The sequence below is a fragment of the Pipistrellus kuhlii genome, unplaced genomic scaffold, assembly GCF_014108245.1.
Source record: "Pipistrellus kuhlii isolate mPipKuh1 unplaced genomic scaffold, mPipKuh1.p scaffold_m20_p_2, whole genome shotgun sequence".
Lineage (NCBI taxonomy): Eukaryota > Metazoa > Chordata > Mammalia > Chiroptera > Vespertilionidae > Pipistrellus > Pipistrellus kuhlii.
The window spans coordinates 1051355-1069004 of NW_023425515.1; the positions used below are offsets into that span (position 1 = coordinate 1051355).

Below are 17650 nucleotides of genomic sequence, written 5' to 3' on the forward strand. Positions count from 1 at the left end.
TCCTACTCACCCCCCTGAGGGGATCTACTCATAGGAGCAGAAATCTCCAGGAGAACGTGCGTGGCTTCTGTCTGCCTCGCTGCCTCCTGGGACACAACGGGAGATGCACACCTGCAGCTGTGGGTTGTAGACTCCGACCCTCGTCCTTGGGGTGAACCCATCCATGGGTTTCCAGCACCCCCAGCACACTCTCCTTGCTTCCCCCTCAAGGCTCTCGCCCTCTCGTGCCGCTGACTCAGCAGGAACCCTCCAGTTCTTCCAGGCCAGCTCAGCTCCGCTTCCAGGAAACGGAATTGCTTCTGCCACGATGCCACCCACCCGGATCTTTGCTGACTCCCAGCTCCCAGGGTCTTGGGGCCACTTCCCTACTCCCCTAGCGGTGGGTGCTGATGCTTACTCGGTGGGGGTTTAGTGGGCACCTGCCCTGTGCCAGGCCTCGGTGGAGTGTATTTACTCCACCGAGGCCTGGCACAGGGCAGGTGCCCAGTAAATTAGAACATGGATCTAATTTCCTTTGGGCCATGTGCTCCATGTAGATGATAACATTTCTTAAAACTTACGGCAGTGCTCTTGCTCCCTCATATACGCTGTTTCTAGAAGGGGGAGGAAGAGGGGTCAGATCTCTGCCTCAGGTGAAAAATGGCCAGCACCCCTTCTGCACTGTCCACACTCCCAACTGGGGGGGTTTCTTTCACGCCAGCCGTAGTCTGAGAGGAGGAAGACAGGAGTCAAAAGTGTGTTCAAACACCAGAAGTTTCTCCATGTTAACAACAATGTTTAATGCTTATGTCGCCGTGGGGGTCTTGGCCTCTTGAGTGCCACATGCAGGGGATTTGTTGCATTGTTTTGTTTTTTGGTTTAACCTGATGGCTCTTTCTCACCATTTTCTGAACATGGCGCTGCTCTGCTTCCTGGAATGGGAGACAAATGGTTCTGTGAATCCTGAGAGAGGCGGGGTTTTGAAATCTTGCTCTCTGACGACGTGGTTGCTCAGAGGCACATTGGCCAGTGGAGAGAGCTCTGGTGTTCCTGTTCGCCCGGAACGTGGCCGCAGTGGCTGGGGGCGGTCGGCAGGCTCACGGGGCCTCAGAACCCCATGGAAGGCAGAGGAGCGCCCTCCTGAGGCCTGGGGAGGAGTGGGCTGGACACGCGGTGTTCTAGCTTCCTGAGTGCTGTGCGCCAATGGGAGATCCCTCTGAGGTCTCTCTCCAGAGCCCTCCTGGGAGCAGAGCCCCCTGTCCACATCTGTGTCCTCTCCCCTCTCCCCGGGGAACCTGCACTGTGGTTTACCTTCTGTCTTGTCAGGATCCAGGGGCTCAGTACAGTTCAAACAGTAACGAGCGTAGAGATGATTTTATAGTCAGAGAATTGCCAATCGTGGCATTTGTGGCATTTCCGCCGAGTGTTTTAAATGGGAGGGGGCCTTGGCTCACCTGTAGGAGGCTGAAGATGATTGGTTTGGCTCTACCAAGGTATCACGTTGGGCCTGAGGTGTGTGTTCACACTAGAGGCCCCGGGCATGAAGTTCGTGCACAGATCAGGGCCAATTGGGGCCTCCTGGCTGCCAGCTGGGGCCTCCCTTCCCCAGCTGCCGACCACTGGCTGGGGCCTACCTTTGTTCCCCGCCCCCCCTGGTGGTCACTGCATGTCAGAGCGAGCAATTGAACCTCAGGTCTCAGTAAAACTCCGAGGGGACAATGTGCATATTAGGCTTTTATATACAATATATATATATAGACAGTCCTCTGATTACGTCGGACTTCATGTATGTCGTTTTGTGGTTACATCACCATCTCCCATTTATTTTTAAAAAAAGTTCTGTCATTTCGACATGTATATATGTGCTTTACGTTTTTTCGGTTACTTATTTACAAGTAAAGGTCAGGAATTGTTGTCTTTCTTTAATTTTTCTTTTTACTGTTTCACTTCATTATTGCTCCATGTGGGTGACGTAGGTGCTTATGTAGGTGGGTTCTGACTTAAGGTGAAAATCGTGTTGCATCGTGCGGTAGGAACGGACCTCCGACTAACCAGAGGAGCACGGGTGGCTGTCAGGTGGGACAACTTTACTATCCCCTTAGGAGTTCCCTCAGAGGAGGGTCCCTGAGGGGCCCGTTTTTCTCTCCTGCCCGGCTCCGTGGCTCAGACGGGCCCTCCCGGCCTGAGCATCCTCGCTGCTCCCCGCGAGGCCGGCTCCCGGGCCCGAGGGCAGGGCCTGTGCCCGGTGACCGCTGGCAGCCGGTCCTCTCTGCGGCCCGGAGGCTGGCTGGCGGGGTTCGGGTGGAGGTGACGCCACTTTGGGCACGTTCGAGCCCCCCTGCGCCTGTGTCCGTCTCCAGCGGGCGCCTCGAAGGCTGCGCTGCAGGCGGGGCCGTGGGAGACACATCCGGCTGAGGTGACCCGGTTTCATGCGGGGCCGCTCTCCCGGTCCTCGTGGCGGAGGGCAGCGGTGGCGGAGAGAAACCAGCCCAGCCAGGCCAGCGCAGGGCCGGGGCCTGGGGCTCAGGGCGGCTGTCCCGGGGGGAGGGGGAGCCGGCTGCGGGACCCCGGCCCTGCTCCGCCCCCCACGCCGGAGCCCCGCCCCACGCCGGAGCCCCGCCCTCCATGCCGGAGCCCCGCCCTCCATGCCGGAGCCCCCGCCCTCCATGCCGGAGCCCCGCCCTCCATGCCGGAGCCCCGCCCTCCATGCCGGAGCCCCCGCCCTCCATGCCGGAGCCCCGCCCCACGCCGGAGCCCCGCCCCACGCCGGAGCCCCGCCCCATGCCGAAGCCCCGCCCCACGCCGGAGCCCCGTCCCGTAGCCCTGCCCCACGCCGGAGCCCCGCCCTCCACGCCGGAGTCCCGCCCTCCATGCCGGAGCCCCGCCCTCCATGCCGGAGCCCCGCCCTTCATGCCGGAGCCCCGCCCTCCATGCCGGAGCCCCGCCCTCCATGCCGGAGCCCCGCCCTCCATGCCAGAGCCCCGCACCGCGCAGCTCTGCCCCGGACGCCGTCCTATGTGCCACGCGGAAGAGGAGACGCCGGTGGGGCTGCTCTCGCGAGAAGACCCTCGGGGGGCGGAGCCAGCGGCCTGGAGCCGCGTCGGGCAGAGCTACAAGGCGGAGCGTGGAAGAGCCCGTTGGCGGAGGGAGACCACGTGACCAGGCGTCCGCGGCCCCCATTGGCCAGACGCTCCAGAGCCACGCCCCGAGGCGGTGCCGCGAGCGGAGACGTGTCCTCACACGCCCTTGAGAGGGCCGCCCGGGGCCTCCTGGCGCGGGGACCCCGCCGCGGTGCGCGCCCGGCCCCTCGGTCCTCCGCAGCGTGCGGGGCTGGACGTTCCCGAGGATGCCGGCGAGGGTGCCCCGTGCCGGGAGCCCGAGGCAGGCGCTGGCCGCTGGGGGCACCGTTCCGGGGAGGTGCGCGCAGAGGCCCCCCACCCTGCCCGCGGGCTCCAAGCCCAGCCCGGGCCCCCACCTGCTTTTCCCTCTGTCACCGGGGGACGCGGATCGGACTCAGCACCACCCGCCTCCCGCTCCGCCCCTCCCACCGCCGGCTCCCAAGGCGGATCTGCAGTGAAACCTCACGGTGACTCACAGCTGCAGACATTTCCTTCCTGGCGGAGGCGGCAGGCTGCTGGCTCACTCCCCAGTCTGCACAGTCAGAGCGGTACCTCCCGAGTGAATTCACGGGGCAGCCCGCGCAGGATCCCCACCAGCCCGCCCGAAGAGACAGACCCCTTCCCTCTTTCCCCGCTTCCCCCTCTCCTCCCTCTTCCCCCTCTTCCCCCTCTCCCCCTCTTCCAGCTCTGCAGCTCCCGGCACAATGTGACACCCACTCAGAGATCTGCAGAGCACAGGGCGCCCTGCCCACTGGGGCTCACAGTCTAGAAGGGGAGAGAGAACAGACCCTGCAGGTCCTATAGTGCGGCGTGTGCAGCTTCCACCAGCCAGTGTGTGTGTGTGTGTGTGTGAAAGAGAGAGAGAGACAGAGACAGAGACAGTGACCCTATGCGTTAGATGTTATCTCCATGTCACCCTGGAAGACTGGGACTCCAGGGGCTGTGAATTATCGCGGGTCACACAGCTGGTATGTGGCAGAGTTGGGATTTGAATCCAGATCCTCTGATCCCAGAATTCGTTTCCAGTCCAGTCTTCCCACTCAGCCCAGGAGCACAGGAAGGTGCTAGGCGCCAAAGCTATTGACTTGGCCTGTGGGGCTCCAGCACTGCTGTGTGGGGCACCGGAGAAGGCCTTTTAGTCAAAGCAGACCTGGTAGATGTGGAGGAGGGAAAAGCATTTCAGGCAAATGGAACAGCATCTGCCGAGGCACTCGGCACAGAAGAACGAGGCGCATTCCGGTGGACTCAGACCCTCTGTGCCATTCCAGTGTCCTCTCTGTGCTGGACTCTTAGCTTGGAACCTCTGGTGAACGGTGCCTCTGGAGCTCAGAATTTCCCGGGCAGCCACACCCGGCCTGTCTTTCTGAGTGGGTCTCTCTGGTTTTAAAGATTCCACCCCCCTCCATCCCCACAATCCGATATTTTTGCAAGAACCCGGGCTTCAAAGACCAGGCTGTCTTACGGAGCTCCTCCTCGCATCTATTGCTTTGTCAAACTCTGAGCAATTTCCAACCAGAGGGAGAAATCAGCACATTCGTTTTGATAACAATTTCAGGAGAGGAGCAGGGAGAATCATCTCTGTTTTGTCCTATTTATGGAAGAGTTGCAAAGGGTTTCTTCCCGGGGAAAACACAAAACCTTCCCAGGCCCTCTGCAATGTATGCCTCTCCTCTCTGAGCCAGGCTGACACCTCTTAGAATGAGAGTCCGGGACCTGGGTCCCACCCTTCTCCTCTTTCCTCCAAAGCACCTTGCTCACCCTTGCCCAGCACCAGCACCCAGGACCCATCTGCAGGTGGCTTCTCGAATCCCTTCCATTGGGACCTTCTGCTTCTTTACTTCTCCCTCGTTCCGATCTGCGCCCTGTTGGTTGGAAGGGCTTCTTTGGTGCAGGTATCCTGTGCTGAGTGCTGTTTGGTTTTCCTTTGTACGTTGTTGGGTTTAGATTCCTTCAGTTGGAAAACACACCCTGGCTTCCTGTTCCAGAGTACACTGACAGTGTGCCTGGGCCGGGGCAGTCATGGATGTCGAACAATGTTGCAGACTCGCTCACTCGCACGGATCCAGGTGTGGGCCCCTGGCTTGGCCTCAGCAGTTTCCATGCATCACTGAGTTTAATCCAGCTTCGGAGCGTACTAGTGAGATATGGAGAGTGTGGGGTGGCTTTGTGGGGAGACAAGAAATTACAAATTGTAAAACAAAAATGACACAAAAAACTAGTATGTATGTGGTCCCGCTTCAGGTCCCTTCCCAGAATCCTCCTCTCCGCTCTGTCCGGCCTCTTTCCTGAGCGGATCCTGATGGGTTGAAATCACGTCTCAGGAGCAAGCACACCAGCCCATCCTCCCCAGCTGGGGTGCCCAGCTAATCCACGCTCCTGGGGGTCCTGGCTTCTGAAGGCTCCGTGATCACCGGTCACAGATGTCTCTTTCCCTTGGTCCGTCACACGTGTAGGATGTGAACGGCATGTGTACCCTGGCTGAGTCTGAGCAGCGGACACCCTGTGATCCCAGCTCCAGCTGCGGAGTCACTCTCTTCCCAGGAGTCCGAGCCGCTCTGGAAATGGAGCTTGTGTGCAGGATTCACCGCCCCTTACCCACAGACCTAACCCCCAGGAAGCTCTACAACCAGAAAGCAGCAAAGCCGCTGGGTAGCAAACCCTTGGCTCTGTATGGTCTCTGTGGTCTGTGTGCTTGGCCGCAGGCACTGCTGTGGATTTCACCAGGCCTGGTAGGCAATCCCAGGTCTGTGCGCCGCCTTCTCTTTTGGAACTGGAACGTTCTGGGTTGCAAAGCACCCCAGCAGTTTGGATAAGGGGTTTTGGACCGTTCCACTTGGATGTCTGTGGATGCACTGAGCACAGCAGCTGCTCAGCGTGAGACCAGCACTGTGCCTGACTCCATGCAGGTCCCTCTGGAGACCTCCCCGAGTGACGGAACGGGGGTTTGCAAATTCACACGGCTGCTAGGGTTTCCATGTGCCTAAACAACGTGCTCACCAGTGATGCTGAGTTCCCAACGGTCCTTCCACCAGCTTAGCCCACGCCCTGAGAAGTCTGTTGATATCGTTGTGTTCTCTGATAGTTTTGCCCAAAAGTTTTCCCATCCAAGGCCCTTCCTCATCTGGAGGAGTGTCTTTGTTCTCTGTTGAACTTGCTCTCAAATCTTTTCTGACATGTCCACAGCCCCATGGTCCGACGGGGTTCCTCAGGAGTCATGGAGGCGGCCTCCAGCCGCAGCGCCCCCTGCCGACTGCGGTTCCGGGTCAGAATCCCAGGCGGGCGGGCGGGCGGGCGGGCGGGCGTTGGACAGGACCTGGGTGAGCTGAGGATGACTTCCCCGATCTGCAAGAGCAAAGCGCGGCTCTTTCACACACGTGCGGGTATTTAAGATGCACACTTCACATTTACAATATCGGGGGTCCTCCGATACGTATTGAGAGGAGAGCTCCACCATGTTTATACTGAACTGGGGGTGTGTTCTAGGATCTCCCAATCCCCTCGCCCACCCACCTCTCAAGCTCTGGTCCTCAGACCCCACTCCCTGGAACCCCCGAGGCAGATGACTGACCGGCGACCTTGGCCTTCACCTCCAGGACCTGGGTCTTGGCCAGGGTCTTTCTTCCGCGGAGCCACCCCTCTGCCTGCTGCTCACGGTGGGGTGGGGTGAGCCCCTAAGGTCTCCCCGCCTGACGTCCTCACTGCTCTGTCTTGAAGGATGGGCTTGGGGGACACGAGGTACGCTGGAGTTTGCTCCCGGCACAGATGGGACACCAATGCCAGTTCCATGTTCCTCCCACCCACAGTGAAAACGCACACACAGCAGCTTCTCCAGCGGCTGCGGGAGAATCCCAGGTGCTCGCATCTGGAGAGCTGCGGTCCCACCTAGTGGCCAGCGGGCGGTAGCGGGCATTTCCTGTATCTCCTGCTGGGCAGAAGCCTGGGAATCTTACCTGGGCCCAAGCAGTGTCAAGGCCAAGTGTGTGTGTGTGTGTGTGTGTGTGTGTGGGCATGTGTGTGAGATGGTGGGGCCCTGGCATGTGTGTGTGTGCCGGGTGTGTGTGTGTGGCATGTGTGTGAGCTGATGGGGCCGTGGCACGTGTGTGTGTGCCGGGTGTGTGTGTGTGGCATGTGTGTGAGCTGATGGGGCCGTGGCACGCGTGTGTGTGCCGGGTGTGTGTGTGTGCATGTGTGTGAGCTGATGGGGCCGTGGCACATGTGTGTGTGTGCGCCTGGTGTGTGTGTGTGGCATGTGTGTGAGATGATGGGGCCGTGGCAGGTGTGTGTGTGCCGGGTGTGTGTGTGTGGCATGTGTGTGAGCTGATGGGGCCGTGGCATGTGTGTTTGTGCCGGGTGTGTGTGTGTGGCATGTGTGTGAGCTGATGGGGCCGTGGCACGTGTGTGTGTGCCGGGTGTGTGTGTGTGGCATGTGTGTGAGCTGATGGGGCCGTGGCATGTGTGTGTGTGCTGGGGCAGTGGTGGGGCTGAGAGAGGAGGGACCCTTAGATCCCCTCGCAGACCATGGAATGGTTTTCTTTCAGGCACATGGAGATGTTCCCCTCATGCCGAACGGGGTGCACGCAGCTCTGCTGAGCTCTCACATCACCACCCTGGCAGAGCCCCTGCGCCCGGCACCAGTGCAGCCTCTGTCCTGGCCGGCTCTTAGGGTGTGGGGTGGGGCAGCCTGGGCTGGGCTCGGGGAGGGGGTGTGGGGAGCCTCGTTCTTGTCGGTGCACAGCTGGGCCCTGAGAACTCTCCAGAGGCGGAGGGCTGCTGATTTCCGCCAGCTCCCCAGGCCTTTTCAGCCTAATGTGCACACACTTCCGATTTCAGGGGCCGGATTAGGAACATGGGAGGACTTCAGGGAGGGAATGGTGACTCTGAAAATGCCCAGAACGTTCTCCTCGGTGCGATGAGCCGGAAGCTGCCAATGAAATAACTGGAAGTGGCCGCCCGGTTCCCTGTCAGGGCCGATGACGCTCTTAATCCGGGTGACAGCGGGCTCCACAGGCAGGCCCGCCGGAAACGGTCATGTTACAGGGAGATGACCACCGAGCCGGCCTTCAGAGCTTCCAGAACCTCTGTCAGCCAACAGCTCTGGGTGTGCGGAGACTGTGGCTGCGGACACCTGCGGGGGCTGGACGAGTGAGGGGGCGCAGCAGGTTGCCCTGGGCAGACGTGGTCAGAACATGGACCAGAATGCTGGCTCCTCTGCTGCCAGTTGAGGGTGAGGGGCAGCTTCCTACAGCGTGCTGAGCCTCAGTGTGCTGGTCTCTAAAATGGGCGGAACCGAACCTAGCTCAGCTGGTGCCGGGGGTGTTGATGGGATGCGGCCCTGTGTTTTTGTTGCTGTTTTTGGTGGGAGCAGGGCTGAGTGAACTGTGGGGAGGACGCCTCAGTGGGGGTTGCCCACCTGGAGAAAAGGCCGCCTTCTTTGAACACACACACACACACAGACACACACACACAGACACACACACACGCATACACATGAACACACACAATCACACAAGCGTACACATGCACACACACACATGCACGCACACACACGTGCACACACACGCAGACATATACACCCCCCACACGCACACTCACATACACATACACACATATATAGGCACACACACACACACACACATACACATGCACACACATACACACACGCACACGCACACACACACACACACACACACATACACACGAAGCCAAAGCCATGTCAGTTTTTTTATTGTTCCAGTCAAAAATAGGAGGAACACCTCAATATGTAAACAGTTTCCCTAACACAGCAAGTTCTTAAAGATACAGGTTGTATTCTAAAAGTGATTTGGCATTGTAATGATTTCTCAATACATAGCTTGTGCTTTTGCATTTGGCATGCTTTCCTCTCCTCGTCCACGCACAGACGTACGAAGAGTTGAGCAAAGGGAGTTACAAAAGAACCAGATGGGTCAGGAGCAAAACCCATACGGGAGCCCTGCCTGCTTTTCTCTTCTTAAAAAAAAAAAAAAAATTATATATATATATATATATATATATATATAATTTTTTTTTTTATGGACTTTTTACAGAAAGGAAGGGAGAGGGATAGAGAGTTAGAAACATCGATGAGAGAAACACATCAATCAGCCACCTCCTGCACACCCTCCACTGGGGATGTGCCCGCAACCAAGATACATGCCCCTGACCGGAATCGAACCTGGGACCTTTCAGTCCGCAGACCAACGCTCTACCACTGAGCCAAACCAGTTTCGGCTGTATGGGATTATTTTTAAAGATCAGGCCCGAGGACCCAGGAGCCTTTAAGCACATGGTGGGCTTGTGAATGCATCTGCTCTGCCTCTCCTGCCAGCCTGGTTCCTTAGCCCGGAGTCTGAGTCCCCTACAGCCTCACCCCAGCTTTCAAAATGCACATTTTATTGAATTCTCCGATTAGCCACCACCCCACCCCACCCCGCCCAGGCTGACCTTGGCACCACCGGGCTCGGTGTGTGTGTGTGTGTGTGTGTGTGTGTGTGTGTGTGTCTGTCTGTCTGTCTGTCTGTGAACCCTCTCCCTGGCTGGCCCCCCAGGAAAGGAAGGCACTCTGTCTTGGCTCTCCACCCCCCATCCCACCCAGCCTCGGGGACCCTTAGGAAACAGCCCTTCCGCCCCCAAAACCATGATGACGGCGTGTGTGGAGGCTGACCTGCCGGCTTTCCATTTCAGAACGGTTGTCATAGCCTCTTAGTTCGTCGCCTTGTTTCTGAGGCCGGAGTCAGTGCACTCCAGCACCCCTCCGGTCCTCCTCGGCGCTGGCTCACTGGGCTGTGGTGTGGCCTCAGGCCCTGGGCACAGAGCTGCCCCGGGGGAGAGCTGGCGGCCGGGAGGCTGGCGAGGAATAGGCCGCTGGTCCTCGGAGTGCTCCCAGCCACCTGCCAGGACGGTGTGTGCCGGAGTGTGGGCAGCGGACGCGGCCAGCCAGCGCCGATGGAGAACGTAAGCTGGCATTAGCCAGCTCTCACCAGTGGCGATGTGTGCTTGTCTGGTTTTCCGGGCGCTTGGACCCCTGAGAACAGAAACACGCGGGCACGCCTGCTCCCGGCTTCGGCGAGCTGCATGCTCCTTGAAAACAAAACATTTCACTTCTCTGGGCTGCAAGCATTTTATCAAAAACCCGAGTTCCTAGGAGAACTTCCTGGCTTGGAGCAGAAGAGCAGGTGTGTGCGCCCGTCTCTTTTTAGGAGGTGGGCGTGGGAGTGGGCACGGGGCCGGACGCCAGCCCGCACCCCAGAGGCACCGCCTGCTGAGCCGGGCCTGGGCGCGGCTTCCAAAGCTCCCGACAGCTCCGTGTGGAGGTGGGAAAGGAACGCCCCGGCCCATGGAAACATGAATGTCTACACACATGCAGCCCTCACACCGGAGTCAGACCCAGCGCTAAAGAAGACGCTACCGCTTAGGCATCCTGTGGATTTAACCTAGGCCAGTGGTTGGCAAACTCATCAGTCCACAGAGCCAGATAGCAACAGGACAACGACTGAGATTTCTTTTGAGAAAATTTCTTTGGAGAGCCAATTTTTTTAAACTTAAACTTCTTCTAATGCCACTTCTTCAACATAGACTCGCCCAGGCCGTGGTATTTTGTGGAAGAGCCACACTCAAGGGGCCAAAGAGCCGCATGTGGCTCGCGAGCCGCCGATTGCCGACCACGAGCCTAGAGGTTTGCTTCGGGGAAGTGGACTGGATCCAGGTGAAGGGTGTTGCCAGCCGCCTGCTGGAGCCGCCTGAGCCACAGCCCTGGCGGGAGGTGGGGGGGTCTGGGGGGCTCAGTGGGTTAGACCATCACACAGAGACACCAAGGTTGTGCGTTTGATCCCTGGTCAGGGCACATATGAGAACCAAACAAGGAAATCAGGTTAAAAAAAAGAATCTGTAATCATTTAAAATCAGATTTTAACCCTGGAATACAGCTCCTCATATGGTGGTGACCCCCAATTGTAAAATTATTTTCGTTGCTACTTCATAACTGTAATGTTGCTACTGTTAATGAATCATAATGTAAGTACCTGTGTTTTCTGATGGTCTTAGGCTCCACAGCTGTGCTCCCCACACACGTTCAGACAACTCAGATGTCGGAACCGCTAGCAGGGTCACATAAGACCATCGGAAAACACAGGTATTTACATTACGATTCATAACAGTAGCAACATTACAGTGATGAAGTAACCACGAAAATAATGTTATGGTTGGGGGTCACCACAACATGAGGAGCTGGGTGAAGGGGTCGCGGCCTTAGGAAGGTTGAGAACCACTGTTTTAAATCACTTTGGCTTGTCGGTAGGCTTATTATTGGAACATAACAAGAACATAATAAAACTGTGGAATATTTGGGGGCCAGTTTTAATGTTTTAGGCAGAGCTGGGTGATTAATGCGGGCGGCTCTTTGGACACATGTTAGAGTTGGGCTTTGGGATCTTTTAAAAAAGACGAACGTGATTTGGGTGGGAAATGGCGGCTTAAAGAACAGCTCTTTCAGGAGCAGGTTAGCCGCTGAAGGAGATGCCATCCTAAGAAGAGAGAGCAGGAGTGTCCCACACGTGGCGTGCTGAGTGAGTACCTGTTTGCCTGGGCACTGCCGGTCGCCTCGGCTTCCCCAGGCCTCTGCCGGTCCAGCACGGCGAGGTGCAGGCGGGCAGGCTGCCACGGCCACAGCCTGGCAGGTCCTGGGGAGCCAGGTACCATGGGTGCTAGGCTCTCTCCCCGAGCGCCGTCTGTGCAGACGGTGGCGGTGGGGGTGGGGGTGGGGGGAGTGGAGTTGGGGAGACCACCCTGCCAGCACAGGCAGGCATCTGTCATCATTCCGGACCCCTGGGAGGTGGGAGCGCCCCATTGTCCCCGGCGCTCTCTGTCAGACACGGGCCCCCCTGGCTGAAGAAAGAACGCAGGGCCATCGTCGGCAAGCCCCTTGCCACTCGGGACAAGAAGAGTCCCCTGCAGCAGTCCGGCTGGCCTTGGGCACAGCCCTCCCTGGCCCTCTGCGGAGCGTGGGCTGGCATCACGATGGTGGTGCCTCCGGGGCAGGAACAAACGCTTTCCCATCGTCGACCTCGGCTGGTCAGACTGCGGACACAGTCCGGGCTCCGTTAAACCTGGGGGTGGACAGGAAAGCGGCCAGAGCGGGGGGCAGCCCCAGGAACAGGTCCTCGGCTGCTGCTCGAGGACGGCGTGGGCACTCAGGAGCGGGTGCCGGGAAAGACTCCCCCTGGGGTGAGCAGAGGGAGGGGGTGCAGAGGGAGGGAGCAGGGCCAGACCGGCTGGGGAGGTGGCTGGGGTCGTCGACGAGCCAGCTGAGTGCGTGCGCAGGGCATCATGGGACCCCACAGTGGAGATTCCTGGAGTCTCCAGAATGAGACGTGGGAAGGGGAACAGGGAAAGGAGGACGTTTTTGCACCTCCTTGCGCTCACTCCTTTTGTGCGTCAGTGCTGACTTGCAGTATGGGGAAGGGCAGCGCTGTGCACGGGGGCCTCACAGGGTCACCTTGAGTTCCTGTAGGAGAGGTGTCTCCCTGACCCAGGCGGGTGTTCTGTGGGGTCAAGAGTGCTGGCCAAGGCCAGCTCCAAAGACGCAGGGTTCCCGGGAGACATGTCTGGGGGGTGGCAGGGGGTGGTGGTGGAGGAGGGGTTACTGTTTAAATGGGCAGGAACCAGGCCTGGAGGGACAGGCTCGCCCAGAGAAGTGGGCATGGCCACGCTCTGGATGACCCAAGGGCACTGTTCCTTCCCCGTCTGGGCAGCTGTGCCAGAGCCGATGCCAGGACAGCACCTGCTGGCGGACCTGAGGACAGCGCTCCTCCTCCTCCTCTAAGGCTGGCCCAGCCGGAGGCTCTCTCGGGCTCCAGCTGACCCGCTCTGTGGCCGTGGGTGACGGTGAGACGCCCCACATTGCCATTCCCCGTCGGGCTGTCAGTCAGGCCTGGGTGTTGGTGGTGAGCGAGGTCTGAGCTTGGGCTCCTGGGCCATCGTGCGCCTCTGGACGGATGTTTCCTGATTTCTTAGAAATGACGATGAGTCCCGCGTCTCTTCGCCCCGTGGCTGCTCTCTGCGGCCTTCCTGTGTGTCTGTAGAGTGGCCGGTGACGCCAGTTTTCACGACCGGTGCGAGCGCAGGGCTTTACTCTGAAATCGCTCCGTCCCATCTGCCGGCAGAAACACGTCCCTCTCTGAAACCAAGACGTGCGGCCTCTGTGGCCACGCTCCTCCGGCCAGCCACGGGCACAGGAGGGTCCGGGCCTCTGGGGAGGGTGGCGAGCGTCTGAACAGAAGTCTGCAAGCCCCCTGTGCACTGGCGACCCGTCTCCGCCACTTAGTCACGTTGGGACCTCAGTGAGCCCATCTGGTGTCTTAAAGTATTTTCTCTCCCCGCTTTGCCCAGGACTCCGAATTCGGTGGGTGCATCTAGCTTCCTTTGACCAAGGCCACGAGGCCCGGTGAGAGTCTGACGCCTTTTGCACTGACCTGAGTTTCACGGGTGGACCGTGAGCTCCCCTCCCGCTGTGCTCCGGGGGCTCCGTGCCCTCGCGGGGCTGCAGACTGTGCATGAGCCACATGGCGGGCGTGATCCCTGCTTCCCACCCGGGACCAAGTCCATCTCGGTTTCCACCACGTATGTCTTGGCAATACAGCAGCTCAATGAATCGCTACAGATCTTTCCTCTCTTAGGTGGTTCCTAGGAACGCACTCGCAGGAAGCGCGGTCCTTCTCAGGGGGCCGGAGAGGGAGGCCGCCTGGCCGGCGGGTCCTGGGCTGCGGAAATGCTGCTTAGGACCTGGAGGTCCCGCTCAGTGGCCCTGAGGAGCGCGTGTCCTCTGGACGCATCGCCAAGCCGCTGTCTGGCTCCCTTCCATCCAGCCCTCCGCCCTCACCCCCTCTCCTGCCCGGCCTCCCCCCCTCCCCACCCCCTCCTCCTCTCCGTTCTCCTGCGCAGCGCCTCCCACCCGACCTGGTGGTTTTCCGAGAGAAGCACGAACGTCCTTGTCTGCAGGTTAAGCTTTTCCTGAGCTACTGGAGGGGCCAGAACCAGTGCGGGTGACCCCGGCCGCATCACTGCAGGGCGGGGGTGGGGGGGTGGGTGGGTGGGTGGGAGGGGGGATGTGGGGGCGCGGGGCTGCTCAGGGGTGAGTGCTGTCCTCCTGCCAGGGAGATCGGAGATCTGAGAGCGGGAGAGAGAAGGCTGAGTGTGTGTGTGTGTGGGGGGGGGGGGGGGGGGAGGAGAGGGGAGGGACAGCTGGGGCTGAGCAGAGCTGGGGCCCAGCGACATAGGAAAGTGCCCGTGGGTCCGGCGAAGCTCTGGCCCAGTGTCTGCCCGGGAACTGGCCCGGGAACCGCCGTGCCTTGCTCTTCAGGAATGGGCAGGCCGCTGGGTCCCGGCTGGCTGTCCCTCTGCTCCACAGCCTCGGGGTGGGGTGGTGTCCGAGAAGGGAGAGTGTTTCTCTGAGACCTGACTATGACAGGCTACCACAGTCCTGGGAAGCAGTCGGCCTCTTACCAAAAACTGTGTTCTTTCCCCTTCGGACAGAACTATGGGGCTGAGTTACACATCTGTCCTGGGAAAGAGCATTATCGCTCTAAGTTGTCCAGGCATCTCTCACTCCTGCAGCACAATGCTGGCCAGCTAACAGCAGTGAATGGCACTAATAGCATGTAGTAGTATGGATGGAGGCCAGCAAACTTTCCCTGGAAAGGCGCAGAAACTAAATATTGCAGCCTCTGGCCGCACAGCCTCAACTCTGCTAGCGTGTGTGAATGATAATAATGGATAGGGGGCCCGTGTTCCAATAAAACTTTATTTGTGACACTGAAGTGAGAATTTCACATCGTTTTCACATGTCACAAAATAGTCTCCTTTTGTTTACTTTCCCCCCAACAACTGAAGAATGCGAAGTCACCCCTCGCTTGCGAGGCTTCCAAAAACAGGCAGCGGCCAGGTGCTGGGAGCAGATCTGCTGTGCGGCCCGTGTTTGTAGTTAAAGAGCCCAGGGCTTACGCCTCGGCACCTGGGCTGGACCAGGGTGTGTGTTTTGCAGGCCTGGTGACCGGGGCAAGGCAGAGATTTGCCTTCCCCTAGGTTTCCATTTGTAACACTGAGATTATAGCACGCAGCTCCCGGATGGGTTAGAATGAAACGGAGTGCTCAGGCACGGCGCACAGTAGGGCAGCATGCCTTCTTGTTATTGCACACACTGTGCTTCGCCAGCCTCTCTAGCGGCCTGGGCGAGCTCGGCCTCCAGATGCCACGCTGTGTGTGCGGCTCTCCGAGCCACCAGGGCAGAGACGGCGGGACGAGGCGTGTTTCACCCCATTTTCATGAAAGGATAACATTTCTGTCAGTGTTGGCTGGCCATCAGGTCTGGAAACAGGCTGATATGATCAATGAATTGTCTGTGCGGCCTGTTTCCGACCTCACAGCCGCCTGCCGGGAGGACTCCTGGGAGAGGAGGTCTGTGGTGTCAGCAGGACATTCATTTCCAACCGCCCCGTCGGAGCCACAGAGCCCCCGGGCCGGGGGAAGGAAGACTGAAGACCTCCTATCGGCGAGCTGTCTGGGAAAGGACTGCGGACAAGTAACATTTCCAACACATCTTGAGTTGCTCAGCTAACTGAATGCTTTCCCATTCTTGCTGCGAGTTCATGTGTAGTTTCTAACAGCCTTTGTATAGCCTCCTTCTCTGACTACCCACCTTCCCAAATAGTTGCCGAGCCTCCCTAAGATGCTTGCTTAAACCTCAATTAAAAAAAGCAAAGCGGGGGGGGGGGGGGGGAGGGGGAGAAAGGAAGAAACCCAAAATATACGAAAGTGTAGGAGGGAAAGCATTGGCAGACTTCAACATGCAGGCTCTATCGGAAGTCACCGGTCATTCTGAAACTAGGATGTCATGGGAGACAGGCAGGAGAGCCCTCACCCTGTGCTTGAGAGCCAGGCTGACCCGCTCTGGGACAGTGGCTGATGTCTGAGCGGAAACGTGAGTTACCGAACCGCGGGGACGGGTCTGGGGCTGGAGGGAAGTGAGCAGGAGAGGAACGCATGGGGGAGGGGGGCCAGGTGGGCACAGGGCACCTCCTCCCTGACCAGGGGCTGGAATGCCAGTTTCCGAGGAGCAGCGAAGCGATGACCGGCATTGCCACTGATGTGCCCCGGGCCCCGGGGTCGCCAAAGACACCAGCAGCTGTGGTGGCTACACGGAGCGGACATAGGGGAAGGGGCGCTCCGTAGGGGGAAAGCCAGCTGGGGCGGGTGGGAGGGAGAGCCTGAGGGTCCCAGCGCCCTGGGGGTGCTGCTTGAAGGTGACTCTGCCCTTTTCTCCAGATGGGGGTCACCTGAAGGTCAAAGTGCTTATCCAGTGAACGGACCCCACCATGGTTTTGTGGAACAAAGACTGCAATACACCAACCAGACACCAGAATACCGAGGTGAGAGCGATTCTCACTCGTCACAGGTGCTGCTGCATTAAAATAGTCTTATTTATTGTCATCGCACTTGGTCTGCTAACAAAGTGGCTGAGGGCAGGGGGTCTGGATCCGGGGCGGGGGCTGGGAGTGGTGGGGGCATCTTTGTGGAACTGTCCCAGTGGGAAGACACCGTCCCGCGCTCGCTGCTTAGAAAAATTCAGTCTCAGGGAGCTGCTTTCCATTCCAAGTTTTAACAGTTGACACAAAACACACCGTTAAACTGTTATCAATAATCGTAGAAAAATAGACACGTTTGCGCGGGACGTTCTAGTAAAAGGATCTTCTGGGACACTCGTGGAAAGACTCAGAGGCTCACGTTACAAAAAAAAACATTTGGTTCGTGTCCTGTCTCCAACCTCATGGACGCCAGAGACGGTGGGGACGGGGGGGCTGCGCCCGGGGGCCCTGTCACCTACAGAACCGGCCGCCGCGGGCGCGACTGAGGCCTGTCGGGCTCTGTGTTCAGTTGTGCTAACGGGCCCTGAGCTGCTGTTCCCACCAGACCCCAGGGCAAGCGTGGTCCTTCGGGCCTTAGGACATGCTTACAAAAGGCCCAGAGAGTCTTCAAGAGCTAACGCAGCAGACTTTTTGCAACCCCTGCTCGGTTTCGCTTTGTGCTGCCAGGCCGTGCCCTGCAGCGAGTCCAGAGCACCCTGGATAAGGCTACGTACGTACACGGAGGAAAGGCCCCGGTACCGCCCACGGCCCGGCAAGAAGGGTACGGGACTCCCTCCTCCTCTGTGATTGCAGCCTCCTCCTACGCGTATGGAATGAGTCAACGGTTCAACAGATCCTCAACGCAGAGCGAGATGTTGGCAAAAGGAAGGGGCCGTGGCCAACAGGCTTGGTCTCCAGGAAGTCAGTGCCAGGACGCAGCGGTCCTGATGCAAAGTCTTAGGAGTGGGAGAGGAGAGGCCCCGTGTTAGACCGAGGAGCCCCTCTCCTTACCTCCCACACACGCTTGTTAGGAGACAAGGTCCCCCAGCTCTGGTGCGGGAGAGCGAGGTCCCCAGGGAGGGACAGCGCGTTTGAGTTCTTGGCCTTCCATGGAGCGGAGCCTCAAACCGAGCACAG

The 17650-nt window shown here is 58.9% G+C and overlaps 1 long non-coding RNA gene across 1 annotated transcript; it reads left to right on the forward strand.

Annotated features, from left to right (window-relative positions):
• Window positions 1-2269: 2269 nt before the first annotated feature.
• Window positions 2270-17563, forward strand: LOC123652805. The gene is made up of 3 exons (XR_006742297.1): window positions 2270-2280; window positions 13553-13557; window positions 17215-17563. It is a non-coding gene; the product is annotated as an uncharacterized LOC123652805 (long non-coding RNA).
• Window positions 17564-17650: the final 87 nt, after the last annotated feature.